Source organism: Eptatretus burgeri, chromosome 4 (genome assembly GCF_056783735.1).
Source record: "Eptatretus burgeri isolate ZD-2024b chromosome 4, Ebu_testis_v1, whole genome shotgun sequence".
NCBI classification, from domain to species: Eukaryota; Metazoa; Chordata; class Myxini; order Myxiniformes; family Myxinidae; genus Eptatretus; species Eptatretus burgeri.
In genome coordinates this window covers 92,516,792-92,530,276 of record NC_140964.1, presented here as the reverse complement: position 1 = coordinate 92,530,276, position 13,485 = coordinate 92,516,792, and the positions used below count along the sequence as shown (strand labels likewise).

The 13,485-nt window shown below is 43.1% G+C and overlaps 1 protein-coding gene across 8 annotated transcripts in view; it reads left to right on the top strand.

Moving 5' to 3' along the window:
- Positions 1-13,485, top strand: part of MYO18A (myosin XVIIIA) — a 380,371-nt gene that overhangs the window by 319,566 nt on the left and 47,320 nt on the right. The gene's annotated exons all lie outside the window — the stretch shown is intronic.

Sequence of the window (13,485 nt, the reverse complement as noted above, 5' to 3'; positions counted from 1 at the left end):
TCTATAAGCCATCAATGCACTCTTCATGCTGTCCTCCACATTTATTGGGAAGAGCACAAATCAAATGCTGACATTCTCTCACTGGCCAACTGCACCAGTACTGAAGTATTGAACTTCAGAGCTCAACTTTGCTGGACCAGTCACTTGTGTCAAAAGCAAGCCTCAGCACCACCATAAGAGATCGAGGTCGAGCTAGAGAAGTAGCAGTGGCCAGAGAATGAGATTTAAGGAAACATTTTAAGCAAATATGTATTTATCATTAAATATTAATTAAATAATTAAATATTAAAGCATTTAAAGAAATGCACTATGGACATCATCACCTAGAAAACATGGCTGCTAACCATTTCACATTAAGAAGCACCTGCATAATGCTGGAGACTTCAAACAAAATTGTCTCCTAATGAGGCTGCAAAATTCCAGTTACGGAAGAGTCGCCTTCGTGCACCACCATCCAATCAGAGCCTGAGGTCAGAGCTGCAGATTTAGGATTGGGCTCCTCAGCCATCTGAAGTCCCACCGACAAAAATATCAACCGTCGTTGCTCCATGTCACCTTCATTAATAGTAACCTCCTAGATTGATCATCTTAATTTATTGTCAAAAAGAAAGAAGACAATTGATGAATCCATCCCCGTTATGGTGCCTGTGTCTAATGGTGATGGTGGGCCCTGTAAAAACATTTCCTTGTTGTTCACAATATTAGGGAAAGCTAATGTGATAATTGTACATCCCAGCTGATTTGAGAATGGTTTGAAGCTGCTTGCCATTGTCTCACAACATCGTCTGATATTTGCCGAGAGAACGACAGTACCAATACGAGGATGTGTGGGGAGGAGCGGTGGGGTATAGGAGATACGGGCTTTGGTTACGGCCAGTAATAGGTGGCCACCGCCAATGGACCCCATAATTTCCAGCCGTCCCTGATAATGTGCTTGCGCTTCATCTCAAAGTCCATTGATGTTTCCTTGTGCGATATGAGTTTCAGCTCGTCCATGAGCCTTAGATCATTTCAATCTGGTTTCATACACGAGTTAAAGGGATTGAGTACAAAGAACAATTTCTCGAAAGGCTCGTACTTACAATATTATCCTCTCTTGTTTGGCAATCGATTGTAAGAACATTAGCTAAAAGAATAACTTCATCCATTTTTTTTAATTAGTAGGGGGAAAAAAATGAAACTGAGTCAACCTTTTACCCTTTGCCAAAACACACTTAATAAGCACAGAAGAAAATGAAAGAACAGCGAGAACACTGGATGGGAATCGCAAACAGGAATCCTGTTAATAAAGGCACACTATAGAATAACTAAAACGTTATGAAGGACATTAAGCTTTATGAAGCCAGTGAAGCATGAGTTCTTGTGTATTAGGCATTTTATTACCACGAGCTGGAATTGCGTCGGATTTGCACACGTACAGTTTTTTTCAATGAGAACCAAAAGTGAAGTTTGTAAAACCTATTTCAATATGAGCACTGGTTTATGAAGGCCTATAATTGTACATGCTTATTTTTATTGAATTTATGTATTGTATTTTCAGCCTTCTGTATCATGTATAAGTGCAACTGCAAGTCTTCGTTGGCAGACGTGAACCCAAAATGCAAATTTATCACAATAATAGAACCACGTGAACATTGTTATGAATGTGGGGAAGGGGAGGGGTGGGGATGTAGGTGAGTGGGTCATGTAGTATAATGGGATGTGCTCAATAGTTACAGCATGCTGCTTCAATGTTGAAGTATAGTGTCTCCACCTGTCTGTCTTCTTGCATGTTTAACTACTCTTCTCTGAGCCTCGATATGTGTAAAAAAAAACAAAAAAAAACTTTTCATCGTGGAATCGCGTAGACGTAATACGTGAATGAATCTGCGAGAATTTCACTTTTTCTTCAGTTAATTCTCTTTGGTGCCCAAGAGGAACAATGGCAATCCAGACACCACAGTAAATTTTCTAGGTAGCAGTAAATGCACAGGCTGTCCTGACATGTGAAAGAGGGGTGACTTTCAAAGCTTCTTATCGACCACCGAAGCGCCAGCGCGTGGATGTTGGAACGTTGGGACGATGACACGTAAGATCTGCCTCAAGCACATGGTGACAGGCCCCATCATAAATAAATTCCCCTGGCGAGGTCAGTGTTGATTAAGTTGGCAAGCCACTGATTCACCTGTTCACAGGTGAGCTGAGGGTCATTTTTTCTGATTTGTTTGGAGTGATATAAAAGTTCACAGCAAAGCATAAATAGTCGGGAGGTTGGCATGGTGGAGCGCGAAGAAAATGGTAGCAGAGAGACAGCTGCATGTGAGGTTTGAGGAGCAAATTGGTCAAAGTGCTCATGGAGACTCGATTGTTACTTGAGTGAGGCCGTAAAGCCTTGGCTGCACTCAGGCTGTGTCTCCTGCTGAACCTCGTGGTTGCTGGCACCCCTGCAGCCGCTGCAGTTCCTGGGAGTTACTGAGCTATGGAGCTGGTGTGTTTTTGGGTCCCTGGGAATGAGAATACCCTCAGACTTGGCCAATTTTCAATACACTGGTGTTAGACAGCACAAAAACTGTAAGAGTGGAAAATATAAATTTTCCTTTTGTTTTCAGAATTATTTTAACTTCGGGTGACACTACCTAGCATTCCTCATGCTGTCTATTGAAATGGCTGTTGTAACCAGAATCCATTCTCCTGATTTCCCTTTGTGTTTCATGTTTCATGAATGACCATATGTAGAATTTGGAAACGATCTGCTGCTAAACCTTTACATTGTAGATTCGTGAATTGCAATTCGTGTCTTTAACCGTTGCTTATTAGTCCCCTTCCAGTTTCACCAGAGGGGACGATAGGTTTGCTGTCTGTCCATCCCACCTATGGTTTTTCAGACTTTTTTTCCAATACCCTTTAACGTATTCAACTGAAACTTGGTAGGTGCTTCTTTTATGATAGGATACAGAACAAGTTCGAGTTTCAGGGTGTTTCGTCAATTTTTCACAGTTGTGTCCTTTTTGCACTTAGAAAATATCACTTCGGTCGGGGACATGAATTACAAAGCAATTCTCGCTCTTCTTAAATGATACCTTACCTCTGGGACGAGAGGTTGTTTTGTATTTACACAGATCTTCTCTAATATCTAGCACATGGTTGCTGCGAGAATCATTGCTTGGGAGTGCGTCTGTGCTGCTGATGCAGTGCCCCTGTGGGTTAAGTCAGGGATATTTGGAATTTTGCCAGGATTCCTGTGATAACTCTTCTGTTCTTGCGTATGGCAGCTTTGGCTGCTGGGTGGCCATCATTTCTTGGAATGCAGCTGTGCTACTGATGCTGTGTCCCTCTACCAGTCACTGATACTCATTTCACTGACCTCAGAAGGATGACAGGCTGAGTCAACCCCACCTGGTTTAATTCAGCAGCCAACGGGACTCAAACTCAGGACCCTAAAGGCCCGGTCACACCTTGACGTTTTAGCCAACGTATGCCGATTTTAAAAAAAAAATTCTAAAACGCTGGCACACGTTGAATACGTTATGGGTAAGTTTTGATAACATTGAGAGCACGCTGAAAAACACTGCCATACTTCGTTGTACGTTGGCTTTAAACGTTGTACTTTTTGGTTGTCCTCAAATTTTTTCATGCTTGAAATTTCACGACGTATGCCGGCGTATGACTCACACGTTCCGCTACGCTGGCCACAAGTTGTATGCACGGTCTGCGATCGTTGACAGTCGTCAACACATGCTACTTGTAAGTTAATTATAAGTTGAGACACGCCGAGGTAATGTTTAGCGTACCCGAAACTTATTTCTAACCTATGATTAACGTGTTGTTGGCACGTTACGCGATCGTTGCCACACGCCGACAGACGTTACTTTTAAGTTACTCATAGGCTGAAAGACGTTGGTATAATGGATCGTCCTTGCGTCAGCGTCCACGGCCACGGCCACGACACTTATTTGCAGCATTCTTCAAACTTTTCTTCGGCATGACGAGGATGTTCACACTTCGATGTCTAGCTTGGCTATGATTCCAATTGTCCATCGGCAGCGTCTATTTAAAATAGTCGAGTTTGAGCGTTTTAACACGTTCAGAAGAAACGCTTCAAATTTCCGAGCGCCAGCGTCAAAAAACAAAGGCGAGTGACATCAATTTAAATCGTTCATTGTAAACAATGAAAATAGCTGAGTGGTAGCGTTTAAAAGTCGTTGAGTGTAAAAAAAAATCCAATTGTTGAGCGCAAGCGTCTACTTTCAATAGTGGAGATGCAGCCATTTAAATCGTTGAGTGGCAGCCTATGAATAGCAAACCCCACGTCACCGGCAAAGATAAACTGCCGCCCGATATGGATAAGTTAGGCTATCTTTGGGCATAGTTTGTGAACGCCGGCTTCACGATAATTATTCGTTGGTATATCGTATCTATAAGTAATCAAAGCGCTCGATGCACATTATTAGTTCATTGTGCATTTGTCCAACCCGTTATGAATAGACCTAAATCGTAAAAACAAGCTATAGCTCATTGTTGAAAAAGCCCCATAAAAAATTAGCCGTGAAGAACTTCGAACAATGGTGAAAAGATGTCTCCTACCCGTGGACACGCGGACGCAAGGAGGATCCATCATAACCCACACCCTCCCCCTCACACTCACCTACTACTGCCAGCATGAACAAACTACTACTACTACTAATACTAATACTAATACTAATACTGTTACTGCTGACATGGACATCGACTCAAAAAGGACTCGAAAACACTGTTGGGTTCCCCTTTTATGAGCAGCATTTTTATATACCAATTCCCAAAACCGCTGGGAACACGTCTTTATATGGCAGTTGTAAGCTAGAAACACGTTAATTTTTTTTTTTTTGTCGACCGGAAGACGTCATTGGAATACGTCTACATACGTCGATGTGTGTTGGGACTACGTAAAGAATTGGTTCAAAGCACGTCAAACATAAGTTAGAAATAAGTTTCGCGTAAAAAAAGACATTACCGCGACGTGTTTCGACTTATGAGTAGCTTATAAGTAGCCTTTGTGGACGTGTGTAAGCGTCCACATATCGTGTGTAAAACTTATCCCCATCGCATGCGGAACGTGTGTCATACGCCGAGTACGTCGTAAAATTTTGAACATGTTTAAAATTTCTTGACGTACTCTACTTACTATGACGTATGATAGCGTACTTTAGCGTTCTACTCACGTATACCAAACTTACTCATACCGTATTTGACATGCCCCAACGTTTTAGACACATTTTTCTTGGGTCGGCATACGCTGGCAAGATCGCCAAGGTGTGACCGCGATGTTGACACTTCCATTTCTACGGCAGTTATGATTCGAATCGTTGTGCGTCATCCTTTTAATAGGCTACGTCACGACATCGTCGGCGATGCGTGCAACGCGCTATGCCTAAGTTAGACTATTGTTGGGCATCGGTTGTGTAGACCGACAACAGGTTCAGCATTCGTTGGTATAAGTTATCTATAACACAACGAAACGTTCTGTGTCCATTACCATTGCGTTATACATAAGACCAAGTCGCTATGAATACGTCCGAATCTTAAAAAAAAACATCAAAAGTTCAACGTAAGCCAGCGTTTTACATACATTTTAATACGTTGCCATCGCTGGCTAAAACGTCAAGGTGTGACCGGGCCTTAAGATCCCAAAGCCAGCCACCCGAACCACAAAGCCAACACCAGGCTTGTCTGTGATAACTGATTCGCTGAAAGACACCATGCGATCTCTAAGTGTGACCAACTAATCCTGACAAATGGAACTCTGCCTTAATGTCCCATCCAACAAGGTGTTGATGTAATGCCCTGGCCACAAAGCACCAGGATACCAGTTTACATTAGAGTCTGGAATCAAACCCAGATGAGATGGCCTGAAGGCGAATGGGTTACCTTGAGCTATCTTGTATTTCCAGCACAAATCTGATCAGCCAAATGACCTTTTCCTGTTCCTGAATTTATTTGTGAATCCTGTTTTATTTGTAAAACATTAATTTTAATCCTGCATTGTCTAAGTCTCATTGCACAGTAGAGCTCAAAACTATTGTTGTTCTCCAGATGGAATCAATCGAACATTGGTCACAGTATGCTAACCATTGTGAGAAGCAATGAGAAACTGACTTTTGGGGTCATCCAAAACTTCAGCTTTTCTACTTCGCATGCTTCGATCAATATTCTGTTGATTCCATCAATGCTTCTACCCGTCCATTGATGCAGACTGACACGAGCCATCACAATTAAGACTAGTTTTCCATTATCACTCTGGCGTCCTTGGGAAAGCTGAAATTACCCTTTCAAAGGAAGATTCAAATCGCTATTCATGATGTTTCTCAGTATGATCTTAAAATCTGCATGAAGTGTACTTGATTTTGCATAAGTGTACTTAATTCTCCCCCCCACCCCTCACATCTCCCGTCCCCAAAATTTGGCTTTGATATTCATATTGTCCACCCCCTGCATTCTCCCCTTCAGCTCATTGTTAGCTGCATCCCTTGTTTGGGCGTCTCCGTCTCGGTTATCCCTCAGCCCTGGTGGTGGTGTTTCCCCCCTCTCTTTCTGCTGTGCATCTCTTGTTGTTGCATCCTGATATGTTCTGTTTTAGCTTTTCAATGAGCCTTAACTTGGTACGCAGAAGTAAAATATTATAACAATAAATAAAAAAGGTTAGGTTCTATGAATTTCTATGGGCACGGGTACATTTTTACAGACTGAGTTGCTTCAAATGGGGTTTATTGCCTCAGAAGTGGAGGTATTAGTAATACGGGCAATATGGAGGCACAACAAGGTGCCACGTCTGGCTGAGAAATTGCAGGCCAGGCAAGATTATGCTCATCATTTCTCAGGACAGGAACTGAACACAGCACAGCAGATTTTCACAACTGGCCTGCCACAGAAAAATAAGCCGAAGTGATGTATGAAATTCGAATTTAAGTTATTCCATATTTACAGCATAAAATGAGCGGTAGTGATGGAGACAGGTTATGATGCGGGATTTACCTTCCCGCAGAGCACACAAAGAAGCAACGTACTTTCTATTCACTTTGCCGTTTTTTCTGGTTTTGACTCCCTTTCATTTGAAAAAGTTTGCTCGGTCATATATTTAAAAGTATTTGCCCAAATAGTACCATCCCATCCATTGGGACCATACTCTGTGAAGAGCGTTGGTGCTGCCTAAGCAGTCTCCAAGGCTATTTGGCACAATCCTGGACGGGTCGCCACTTCGACACAGGATACCAGCAAGCTGGCAGTCATTTGCCAACCTCGGAAGGATGCCAGGCAGAGTCAACCCATCCATCCATCCATCCATCCATCCATTGGGACGAAACTCTGTGCAGAGCGTTGGTGCTGCCTCAGCAGTCTCCTTGACTATTGGACACAATCCTGGACGGGTCGCCACTCTGACACAGGATACCAGCATGCTGGCACTCATTTTGCCGACATCAGAATAGAAGGATGACAGACAGAGTCAACCCCACCTGGGATTAATTCAACAGAGGAGTGGGATTTGAACTCAGGATCCGCGGATCCCAAGCCCACCACCGTAACCATTAAGCCAACACCAGGCATAAAATAGTACCAATGGCCATACATTTAAAATATAGTCCCACTTGTTATATTAGGGCAAACAGGAATGTGATAGTGAATTGGAATCTGTTTTCCTATGAAAGCTGAACAACATTCCTGATTTTTACTTTACCAGTACGTGCCCGGACGTACGTGGCTGTACGTGTGTGGCCCTACGTGCCAAAAAAACAAAAAACTTTCAAACCGTGTGCCAGAAACAACAACCACACAGCCGTTCCTTCGCTCTCGCATGCCCGTATGTGCGTGGCCGTACATGCAAAAAAAAATAAAAAAATAAACTTGCCAAAATGTGACCACGTGTGACTTGTTTAAGGTCACACTGAGGTGAACAGAGCTGCTATCGACCAGGAGCGACTCCTTGAGGAATATCTGCCTACGAGAGATTCCGATGCGAATCGTTCTACAGAGTAACCATGAAAAATAGGCGTTTGCCTCATAACGTCACCAAATGACGTCATAATGTCTCAAGCTTGACATATCTAGAAAGCACTCATCGAGGTGTTCAATTTGAGGTACTACACGATATGGTTCCTAAAACTTGAAAATTTGACCTTGGGGTCAAATATGTTTGACCCTCGGTGCTAACTATGAAGGTCAAGGCCAATCACCACCAAAAATTAATCAGCTGAGCGCTTTTTGAGATATCATTCTATATATCAGTTTCGCCCTATCTCTCATTGGTGAAGAATCACTGAAAAAATTATCAGATCCGGATCTAGATCTTCAGCAAAATTGAAATGATCATTCTTTATCACACACTCAACATATCCACTAGGTTTCGGCCAAATCCGTCCACAACATTTTGAGATACTATGCTATATATCGTTATTGGCCCTGTCTCTCAATGGTGAAGAATTACTATAAAAATTCTAGTAGTCGGATCCAGATCCAGATATTCACCAAAATCTAATCAGTTCGTCCGTGTCACATACCAAACCTGTCCACAAAATTTCATCCGGATCCGTCCGCAACTTTTTGAGATCCTGTACACAAACAAACAAGATGTCTTGCAGAGCACAATAGTGGCCAAATCCAGAAAACAAATTTGACCTCGAAAATATATAATTGGTGGCTGAATTTAATGACCGAATATGCAACTCCTCTTCAAATTTCAAGTGAATCGGATGAAAATTGACAATTTTAGAATTTAGCCTATGTTGACTTTGTGGAACTATGCCTATGTGGACCGACAATATAATTGGTGGTTGAATTCAGTGACCTGAAATTTATAACGTCTTCAAATTTCAAGTCAGTTGGATGAAAATTGATGATTTTAGAAATACCACCTTAGTTGATGACCTTGGTGCTATGTTGACCTTTTGATCAATGTTGACCACAAAAATAATTGGCCGGTTTAATTCAGTGACAAAATATGCAACTCCTCTTCAAATTTCAAGTCAATCGGATGAAATTTGACAATTTTCGAAAGTCCGCCTTTGTTGTCCTTTTGGCCTATGTTGACCTCGAAAATAATTGGTGGTTGGATTCAATGAACTGAAATGTACATCCTCTTCAAATTTAAAATCAATCTGATGAAAATGGACAGTTTTTGAAATTCTGCCTATGTTGACCTTTTGGTCCATGTTCACCTCAAAAATAATTAGCTATTAGAAATCGATGACCTGAAATATAGACCCTCTTCAAATTTCAAGTCAATCGGTTGAAAATTCAGGATTTTAGGAGGAGGAGGAGGAGGAGGAGGAGGAGGTGATTGGCACCATACTCTGTGCAGAGGGTTGGTGCTGCCTAAGCAGTCTCCTGGGCTATTGGGCACAATCCTGGACGGGTCGCCACTCCAACACAGTATACCAGCATGCTGCCACTCATTTTGCCGACCTCGGAAGGATGACAGGCCGAGTTAACCCCACCTTGTATTAATACAACAGCTGAGCTGGATTTGAACTCAGGATCCTAGGATCCCAAGCCCACCACCCTAACCATTAAGCCAACAACAGGCAAAGGATTTTAGAAATACCACCTTAGTTGTTGACCTTGGGCATATGTTGACCTGTTGGTCGACGTTGACCTTAAAAATAATTGGTTGGTTGAATTCAGTGACCTGAAATATCAATCCTTTTCAAATTTCAAGTTAATCGGATGAAAATTGAGAATTTTAGAATTACAACCAAAGTTGTTGACATTTTGGGCGATGTTGACCTCCAAAATAATTGGCAGCTTGAATTGAGTGAACTGAAATATAAATCCTCTTTAGATTTAAAGTCAATCGGATGAAAATTGAGGAATATAGAAATCTCAGCTTAAGTTTTATTTATTTATTTATTTATTTTGGATGCATTGTCGAAGCTCGCATGAGAGCTAACACACAACACATAGCAAGGGGGGCCTGAGACAAGAGGGGCGGGAGAGGGAAGGACAAAACAATTGGGAACAGAGACAGGAGATCTGTGGAAGGGAGAGGGATGGGGCGGGGAACACGGGGTACACAAGATGGTCATTACAGGGACTTTCAGGTCCCTGTTGCTATTGGTGTTGTTGACCTTTTGGTCGATGTTGACCTCAAAAATAATTGGCTGGTTAAATTCAGTGACCTGTAATATAAATCCTCTTCAAATTTCAAGTCAATCGGATGAAATTTGAGGATTTTAGAAATCTCACCGAAGTTGTTGACCTTTGGTCTACGTTGACCTTTTGATCTTTTGACCTCACAAACAGTAGGCTTCTTCTTTATGACAAACTCTACCATGTGGTGAAGTTTCGTGAAGATTGGTGTAAAATTGTGACCTGCAGGCGATAAACAGAGAGACAAACAGACAGACAATAACAAAATTGACGAACCAATATACTTGAAATACCTTAGATTTTGCAAATAACAAACAAGCAAACAGACAGAAAGGGGAGAAAACATAACCTTCGGTGACGGAGATAATTATATGTAAAAGGAAATCTGTTTACACGCACACACACACACACACACACACACACACACACACACACACACACACACACACACACACACACACACACACACACACACACACGCGCACACACCCACACACACACACACACACACACACATCTCCTTTCACCAATAGATGCAATAATCTTGCATAATTTATCTTGTTGCCCCGGAACCAAACAAAAAATATATATTTACAATGGCACTTACAGCCGATAGAATTCCCATTAACACACCCACCCTCCCCTCACCTCCCCCCCCCACTACCTTTACCTCCAAACATGATTAATTTTGTAAACTTACCCTGTGAATCGACAAAGCCCACATATGGCCTTCCCATTGGTGTTAAGAAGCACAAAAGTTCAAGTAGAACATGCCCGTCTTCGAACCTTCGGGTCTTTCAAGGGCCCACATGGTCGGGTGCTTTGCAGTTTTGGCTGCAAGATATCACCTTTTTGGACGAGTTGATCAGATGTTTTCCAAATCTTTTGTTGTGTAGAGACACACCCCTTTATTGCAGGTACCTGCAGGTACAAGTATTTTCAGCTTCTTCAAAAACTGTGCAGAGCCGTTTCTTACGACAATCCTAATCTGGCACACGTGATTAACGTCCAGCCAACACCCACCCCCCCCCCCCCCATGACTCCTGTTGCTCGTGGTTTCTTTGCTTCTGCACCGAGCAATCTCAGAGAGATTAGGCCATTTTGAAAGTCACGTATTCTTACAATGGGCATTCAAAAAATTGTTGTAAGAATATATTTTTCTGTTTCGATATACAGTCAAAGTACGGTATATATGATCAGCAAAAATGTTTTCTCACTCATTTTTTTTTCTATACCTTGTCAAGGCTCGTGTGAGAGCTAACACACAACGCACAGCAAGGGGGGGGGGCATGAGACGAGGGGTGGGAGTGGGAAGGACAAAACAGTGGGGAGCAGAGACATTAGGAGGTCTGTGGAAGGGAGAGGGATGGGATGGGGAACATGGGGGAATAGAAGATGGACATTACAGGAACTTTCAGGAAGGAAAGCAGAGAATTTGAAGGAGGTGGGCTTGGGTGGATTATCGGAGGTCGAAAAGATCGAGGATTTGGATGGGGGATGATAAGAGGTGGTGGTGAATAGCTGTTTTGAAGGCCTGGAGGGAAGAATGGGATTGAATAGAGTGAGGGAGTTTATTCCAAAGGCGGGGAAAAAGAGGAATGAAAGAGAGAAGGGGAGCAGTGATTCGTGGATTTTGGTAGTTTTACCAGAAGGGGGTTGTTGGCGGACCTTGAGCGCCCTGTGGAAATGTGGTGGGGACAAATCGCAGAGAGAGCAGGGGGGGCAAGGCTGGAGAGGAGACGGTAGAATACAGAAAGACCACCGACCAACCTGTGGTGAGAGAGTGAGAGGCCCAAAGACTCAGCCTCATTGCGGGAGATGCCAATGATCCGAAATGCCTTGGTTTCCACAGCGTGAAGCCGAGAAAGGTGGGAGGCAGGAGCACCAGCCCAGAGGGGAGAGCAGTTTTCCATCAGGCTGCGGACGAAAGTTTTGTTAAGTGGTCAGGAGCTCAGGTGGGCCAAGGAAGGACTTTGCACGACGGAGGATTCCCAGTCGGTGACTGCCTTTGGAGGCGAGGTTTGAAATGTGGCTTTCCCAGGAAAGGTCATGGCAGATAGTGAGACCCAGAAGCTTGAAAGAAAGGACTTCCTCCAGAGGATTGTTGAGAAAGTGGATGGGGGTGGGGCGGGGTTTTCTAAAAACGGTCCTTTTGAAGAGACATAGTGAGAGTGTGAGGTTTATCTGGATTGAAAGACATGTTCCACGTGTTGGACCAGTTTGTGATTTTATCCAGATCTGCAGTGAGCGAAGAAGCTGCTGCTTGCCGGTCTGAGGGATGACCGATGGTACGGCAGAGGGTGGAGTCGTCAGCAAAGAGATATAAAGGATTTACTAGAGAGTCGGAGAGATCATTGATCAAGACCAGAAAAAGAACAGGGCCCAGAACGCTACCTTGAGGAACTCCACCCGAGACAGGAAGAGGGGATGAAAGAACTCCATTTAGGGCCACACGTTGACTGCGACAGGAGAGGAAGTCTGCGAGCCATGAGTGGAGATGGCCTTGGATAATATCGATGTGTGTATACTGAAGAATGAAAAAAAAACCTTGGTGGTTCTTTGACTAATATGAGTATCTTGTTCTGAGAACCTTTTGAACACCATGCATACCTTAAGATGACTGTTTATTCCTGCAGTTTGCAGAGGGTCATTTGATCCACCATGTTCTCATATATAATGGGCACTTTATCCTGTGTTTTGCCAAGTTTAAAAAAGGCAATATAAAAAGTGAAATTTATTTCCAACTTACTTATTACTCATTATATGCATATCTTTCTGACTCTACATCTGATTTTATTTCCATTTGTTTACCATCACGCATCGCTCAACCACAAACCTGGTTGTGTGGTTAATTTAATTGGATGATATTGTTGTCGATCTCCCGCCCGTCGGCGTGTGAACGACCGCGTCTAACCAATAGCGGTCGTTTCGCCCACCGAACGGACAATCCAGTCGCGGCTTTCCAGATCAACGCCGGAAACCAGCCACGGGTGTGTTTTTAACCACACCACAACCTTGTCCGCACTCTACCCGCGCTACAGGGTCCAATCGCCAAATCTTCGATTTACCGAATTATTAGCGCGGGTCGGTTGCCGAGAGATTGTACCTCAACAGGCCGCTTAGAAACGAGCCGCTTAAGCAGCTCGCTTCCTTTTGGGATAACCGAGCGGGGTATTATTGCGCAGTCCCGTTGGACCCGATCACTTTACCGGCTATTTATACACCAACTATATTCTGAGTGCAAGATGGGGCAGTTCAATGAGGGAATGGACGCAACGAACAGGTTTATATTCACACAAGGACATTTATTATAATAAAGCACGTATGCAATTAAACAAGGCAAAACACGTATGCAATTATACAAGCAACAAAAGCACGACAAAAGAACTA